Genomic DNA, 7459 nt, shown 5'->3' on the forward strand with positions numbered 1-7459 from the left:
TGAAATGATAATGATGATGAATTTGAAAAGGCAGGTCGGTGGCCACATTGAACTTTGTCTGAAAGAGAAATGAAAGAGCCATTTGTACATGAGGAGCACTGAGAAATCCTTCTTATCTGGTATTCCCAACATCTTCCAAGTTTAGACTGATAATGACGCTGAGTGAAATAAATGAGCAGGCACAGACGGGCAGGTCTCAGAAAACACCAGCAAAACACACCTCCTTTAATGTCTGTCCCTCACATTCAAAAACTACTGTGAGACCTGGAGAAGTCAGGGCAGAGATCCATCAGACACTATAAAAGGGTTGGGGTGTCAATGCAAAAGGGCCAAAGATATGTAGGATCCATTCAGGAGACAGCAACCATGCAGAATTTGAATAGGGAAAGTTAATATCAAGAATTATAAACTATAACAGAGGAATAACTACAAAGGGTCAAGAGGACTCCAAGAATACCATAAGGTTGGGGGAGAGTGGAAGGACTGAATTTGGCGGGGGAGCCTCTCCCCCAGGTTCGGGTTCAGAAATCACTGGATAATGTGTGTTTGCAGCCCAAGGGAAAACAGAAGTTTGCTAGTTCCTAATGCTACACAAGCAGGAAACATCCCTTTAAAGTACAGCTGGATTGAAACTTAACACCCCTCCTGGTAAGCAAGGGAGGTGAGCAGGAGGGAGCTTAGGTATCGAGAGCCTGCTCATTAGCCAGAGGGCACAAGGCCTGGGATGTCCATGTCTGTGTTGGGACAGCTGCAGTGAGGAGGTGTAAGGAAATTGGAAGGATTTGGGGGACCGATCGAAGAAAAAGATATGACCACAAGGTGGCAGTAGCACACACAAGCTTTATTTTAATAGGTCGGCATGCAATAGAAGCCCTTTACAGCAGGAGACCATTCAGAAACTAAGGTATAGGGGTCACCATCCAAAAGGGGAGGAGGACAAGGGAACTCCCAGGGGGAAAGAGATCAGAGAAGGTGCTTAACATCTAGGTAATGTTGCTCAGTGGCAGAAATGGGAGTCTCTGAGTCAGAGAACAATTAAGGGCAGCAGTGGTGTGGGTGTTGATAATCAACAGGCTTTATCTTATCTATGACTAGCAGATATTGGGTGCAGTTTCACAGGGTATGCAAAACAGGCAGGCTCTCAACGTCTAAAAACTGCTAAGTTGGCCTTGTTGAAAACAAATGGATGGGGCTCCTGCGTGGCTCAGTAGTTTAAATGGCTGCCTTTGGCTCAGGTCATGGTCCCGGGGCCCTAGGATTGAGCCCCGTATGGGGCTCCCTGCTCAGCGGGGAGTCTGCTTCTCCCTCTTCTTCTCCCTCTCTCTCTGCCCCTCCTCTGTTCGTGCTCTCTTTCTCTCTCTCTATCTCAAAAAATAAATAAAATCTTTAAAAAAAAAAGAAAAAGAAAACAAATGAATGTGTAAAAAATTAAGTTTGGCGGGGCACCTGGGTGGCTTAGTTGTTAAGCATCTGCCTTCAGCTCAGGTCATGATCCCAAGATCCTGGGATCGAGCCCCGCATTGGGCTCCCTGCTCGATGGGAAGCCTGCTTCTCCCTCTCCCACTCCACGTGCTTGTGTTCCCTTTCTTGCTGTCTCTCTCTCTGTCATATAAATAAAATCTTTAAAAAAAAATTAAGTTTGGCACCGGCAGGCTTTGAGCTGATGGGTATTGGCCTGCTATGAAGAAATAAACAATCTATGGTCTAATAGACAAAAGCCATTTTGGGGCCATTTATATACCAGGAGGTCACTAAACAGGGGACTAGACTCAAGGTTATGACCCATGGCTGGAGCCAAGCACTTCTGGATGTCCTCTTCCTGCAACAATCATACTGAAGGAACAAAGAGAAGCAAACAGAAGCATGCCAGACAGAACCAGGAAAAAAGCCCTTTCCTTCTGCAGTATCTGTCTAGTATCTTCTACTGAGGATAATTTTGTTTTTCAGATTAAGATATAACTGACATAGAACAGTGTGAAAGTTTAAGATGGACAACTTGTTGATTTGATACACTTATATATTGCAAAATGATTACCACACATAGCATTAACTAACATCTCCACCACATCCCATTATTACCTTTTCTTTTTTGTAGTGAGAACATTTAAGATCTACTCTCTTAGCAACATTCAAGTATATACTACAGTACTATTAACTATAATCACCATATATTACGTTAGGTTCCCAGAATTTGTTCATCTTCTAACTGAAAATTTGTATCCTTTGACCAACCTCTCCCCATTTCTCCCACCCATAGGTAACCACCACTCTACTCTCTGTTTCTATGAGTTTGTGGTGTTTTTTTTTTTTTCAGATTCCAAATATGAGATCACACAGTATTTGTCATTCTCTGTCTGACTTATTTCACTCAGTGTAATGCCCTCAAGGTCCATTCATGTTGTTGCAAATGGCAGGACTTCCTTCTTTGCTATGACTGAACAATATTCATATATTTATCACATCTTTATTCATTCATCCATTGACAGACACTTAGGTCGTTTCCATATCTTGGCTATTGTGAATAATGCTGAAATGAATGTGAGAATACAGACAACTCTTTGAGATCCTGTTTTCCTTTCCTTTGAATATACACCCAGAAGTGGGACTGCAGGATCATATAATAATTCTATTCTCAATTTTTTAACGAAACCTCATTCTGTTTTCCAAATTGGTTGCACCAATTTACATTCCCACCAACAGTGCACAAGAGTTCCCCTTTTTCTACATCCTTGCCAATACTTGTTATCTCTTGTCTTTTTGATAAAAGCTATTCTAGCAGGTGTGAGGTGATATCTCATTGTGGTTTTGATTTGCATTTTCCTGATGATTAATGATGTCAGTGTATCTGTTCATGTTTCACCTATCTGTTGGTCATTTGTATGTCTTCTTTGGGAAAATATCTATTCAGCTCCTCTGTCCATTTTTTAATCAAAAGAAAGTTTTGGCTATTAAATTATGTGAGTTCTTTATATATTTTGGATATTAAGCCTTTATCAGATATATGATTTGCAAATACTTTCTCCCATTCAGTAGGTTGCCTTTTAGTTTGTTGACTTTTTCTTTTGTTGTGCAGAACTTTTTAGTTTGATATAGTTCCCCTTATTAATTTTTCCTTTTATTGCTTGTGTTTTTGGTGTCACAACCAAAAAATTGTTGCCAATAACAATGTCAAGAAATTTTTTCCTTTGTTTCTCCTAGGAGTTTTATGGTTTTAGTTTTTATGTTTAAGTCTTTTATCCATTTCAAGTTAATTTTGATGTGTGGTGTAGGATAGGGGTCCCATTTCATTCATGTGACTAACCACTTTTTCTGGAAAACCAAGTTTTCCAGAACCACTTACTGAAGAGACTTTTTTTCCCCATTGAGTATCCTTGGATCCCTGTCAAATATTAGTTGGCCATGTATGTGAGGGTTTATTTCTGGGCTGTCAATTTGTTTCCATTGGTCTTTGTGTCTGATTTTATTCCCTATAGCTTTGTGTGATGCCTCCAGGTTTGTTCTTCCTCAGAATTACTATGGCTATTCAGAGAATTTGGTGATTCCATACAAATTTTAAGGTTTTTTTCTTCTATTTCTGAGAAAGGTGTTGTTGGAATTTTGATAGAGTTTGTGTTTTGAGTAGTATTTACATTTTAATGATATTAATTCTGATCCATAAACATGGGATATTTTTCCATTTGTTTGTGTTTTCTTGATTTTTTTTTCAATCAAAGTCATAGTTTTCAGTGTAGAGATCTTTCATCTTTTGGGTTAAATTTATTCCTATTTTTTGATGCTCTTGTGAATGGGATTATTTTCTTTATTTCATTCTCAGATATAATGTTGTTAGTGTACAGAAATGCAACTGATTTCTGTATGTTGATCTTGTATCCTGCAACTTTACTGAGTTCATTGATTAGTTTTTTGGTGTAGTAAATTTATTTTCCATATAAAAAATTACATCATCTGCATACAAGACAATTTCACTTTTTCCTTTTTCATTTGGATGCCTTTTATTTTATTTTCTTGATCGATTGCTCTGGCTAGGACTTCCAGTGCTTTGTTGAATAAGTGAGAATGGGCACCTTTGTCTTGTTCCTGGCCTTAGAGGAAAAGCTTTCAATTTTTTTCCATTGAGTATAATGTTGGCTGTGGGTTTGTCATATATGGCTTTTATTATGTTGACGTATGTTCCTTCTATACCCTATATGTTGAGCATTTTTATCATGAAAAGCTAATGTATTTTGTCAAATGCTATTTCTGCATCTATTGAAATGATCATGTGATTTTTATCTTTCATTCCATTAATGTGGTGTGCCACATGTATTGATCTGTGAACCATCCTTTAATCCTAGGGGTGAATACCACTTGCTCATGGTTTATGATCCTTTTAATGTGCTGTTGAATTTGGTTTGCTAATACTTTGTTGAGAATTTGTATATCTATATTCACCAGGAATATTGGTCAGTAGTTTTTTTCTGTTACAGCATCCTTATCTGGCTTTGGTATCAGAGTATGCTGGCCTTGTGAAATGAGTTTGGAAATGTTCCTTCCTCTTCTATTTTTTGGAAGAGTTTGAAAGGCTTGACATTAATTCCTTAAATGTTTGGTAGAATGAGCCATTGAAACTGTCAGGTCTTGTCCTTCTCTGTATTGGTTGGCTTTTGATTACTGATTCAATCTTCTTACTCATTATTGGTCTGCTCAGATTTTCTATTTCTTCATGATTCAGTTTGGTAGGTTGTATGTCCTAGGAATATATCCATTTCTTCTAGGTTATCTAATCTGTTGCCACACAATTTTTATGAGCCTGTGTATCTTTGTAGCGTAAGTTGTAATGTCTTTTTTCATTTCCAATTTTATTTATTTGAGTTTTCATTCTTTTTTCTTCTTAGTCTAGCTAAAGATTTGTAAGTTTTGTTTATCTTTTTTAAAAACTGACATTTAGTTTTGTTGACACTTTGTATTGTTTTTCTGATTTATATTTTATTTATCTCTACTCTGATCTTTATTATTTCCTTCCTTCTGCTAACCGTGGGCTTAATTTTTTCTTTTTCAAGTTCCCTAAAGTATAAATATAGGTTGTTTATTTGAGATCATTCTAATTTCTTAATATATGCATTTATCACTATAAACTTTCTTCTCAATTGCTTTTGCTCCATCACATAATTTTTGATATATTGCATTTCCATTTTCATTTGTTTTGAGATATTTGTAAAATGTCTCTTTTGATTTCTTCTTTGACCCATTGGTTGTTCAGAAGTGTGTTGTTTAGTTTCCACATACTTGTAGATTTTCCAGCTTTCCTCTTCTTCATTTCTAACTTCATTCCATTGTGGTCAGAAAAGGTAATTGATATGATTTCAATGTTCTTCAAACTTCTAAGATTTGTTTTGTGCCATATTGTACAATCTATCCTCGAGAATGTTACCTGTGTACTCCCGAAGAATATTCTGCTGATTTGATAGAATGGTCTACACATGTTTATTAAGTTCATTTGTTCTGGATTATGATTCAATTCCAATATTTCTTTTGATTTTGTCTGGATGTTCTACCCATTGTTGACAGTGGGGTAGTGAAATCTCCTACTATTATTATATTTTTTCTATTTCTCTCTTCATATCCATTAGGTTTTGTTTAATATATTCCAGTGCTGTAATGTTGGGTGCATATATATTTACTATTGTTATATATTCTTGATGTATTGACTTTTTAATCATTATATAATGACCTGAATCTCTTGTTATCTTTTTTAGCATAAAGTCTACTTTGTCTGATGTAAGTATGGCTACATTCACTTTCCTTTTGTTTTCCACTTGCATGAAATATCTTTTTCCATCCCTTTACATTGAGCCTAGGTGGGTCTTTAGAGCTAAAATGAGTTTCCTGTAGGCAGCATGTAGTTGGGTCTTTTTTTTTTTTTTAACCCTCCAGAATATTCTGTGCCTTTCTATTGGTGAATTCAATTCATTTATATTTAGAGTGACTATTGGTATGTAAAGACATACTTCTGCCATCATATCATTTGTCTTCTAGTTGTTTTGTATCTCCATTGTTTCTTTTTCCCTCTGTTTCTGTCTACCTTTATAAAGTGGTCATTTTCCATGGTGATTTACTCAGTCTCCCCTTTTATGTTTTGTGGCTCTACTCTAGGTTTTTAGTTTGTGGTTACCATGTGGCTTACATAAAACATCTCATATATAAAATAGTCCTTTTTATGCTGATAGCATCTAATCTTCATTTGCCTATAAAAGTTCCACCCTAATATTGCCATTTTACAGATAAGGAAACAAATACAGAGATATTTAGTAACTTATTCTGAGACCACATAACAAATATGTGAAGGAAATGTAATTAGTTGCTGTCAGTCTAACTTCAGAGCTCATTATGCTACAGGTCTGATTGTGTTTATAATCTGGGATGAAAAGGTCCTTCTAGCACATCAAATAAAAATATTGATGAATTTTTTACATAAATTTAAAATTTTTACATTTGGTCCAAAATAGAGTTTTAAGAGTGTTAAAGAATTAGGAGAAAAGATTTAGCAGCACACATAAGACACAAAGGGCTAATGTCATTAAAATTAAAAAAGGTCCTGCAAACCAGTTTACCACACCCATTCAAATAGGAAAAATAAGAAAGTTATAAGAACAGGTAACTCTCAAAAGGATAAATGGAAAATGTTACAACTAAGGAAAATGCTACAAATAAGGGGGTAAAGATTGGTTTTGTGGCCAGAAACATTTCAGAAATACCAGATTAAATGAAATTAAACTATTTTCTTTACAGTGAGATTTCTCCAAATCTTTAATATGTGAATATTAACTGTGACTCTACAGAAAAAGTGTGAAATAGAGCATTTCTAAAATCTTATCTAACCATGAGGACTTTTTCTTTTTCTGTGCAGCTTCTAACAGGACAAGGATTTTACAGAACATACTTGAAAATGCTGCATTAATTCATTTGCTCCTATAATAGTCCTATAACTTTTCCCACTTTATGAGATTGCATAATCTAATACACATAGTCTGAATTAATAAGGCCCTTATTCCACCACAACTCTGCTATTTGTCCCAGAGTGTTGGGCCCAGAAAGATCCTTAATACATTTATAAAGAAGGGAGTGGAGACTGGAGAAGCAGAGGCAATTGCTAAACTGTTGTTCCAAGTCCCTGTATTTCCAGAACTCGGGTCCAGACCCTGGAGGATCATTTTAAAAGGCATGTTCACTAGCCCAAAACATCTACTTTGATTAATCAGTTGTAATCTCTTCATTTCCTGGGCCATTTGCTCTAACTCAGCACCCTCTCAGGACTCTAAATCAAATCTACAGAAACCAGGTAAGAGGTTGAAGGCCTCTCTCCATCCTCTGCTCTGGGTTAGACTGGCACAGACCTGGATCTTCCAGGGCATGTCCCTTGAGCACCATAAGCAGTGGAATTAGAAGCTGGAGCATCTTCTTTTCATTCCAGTCCAGAATT

The sequence above is a fragment of the Phoca vitulina genome, unplaced genomic scaffold (genome assembly GCF_004348235.1).
Source record: "Phoca vitulina isolate PV1807 unplaced genomic scaffold, GSC_HSeal_1.0 scaffold53, whole genome shotgun sequence".
Classification (NCBI taxonomy): domain Eukaryota; kingdom Metazoa; phylum Chordata; class Mammalia; order Carnivora; family Phocidae; genus Phoca; species Phoca vitulina.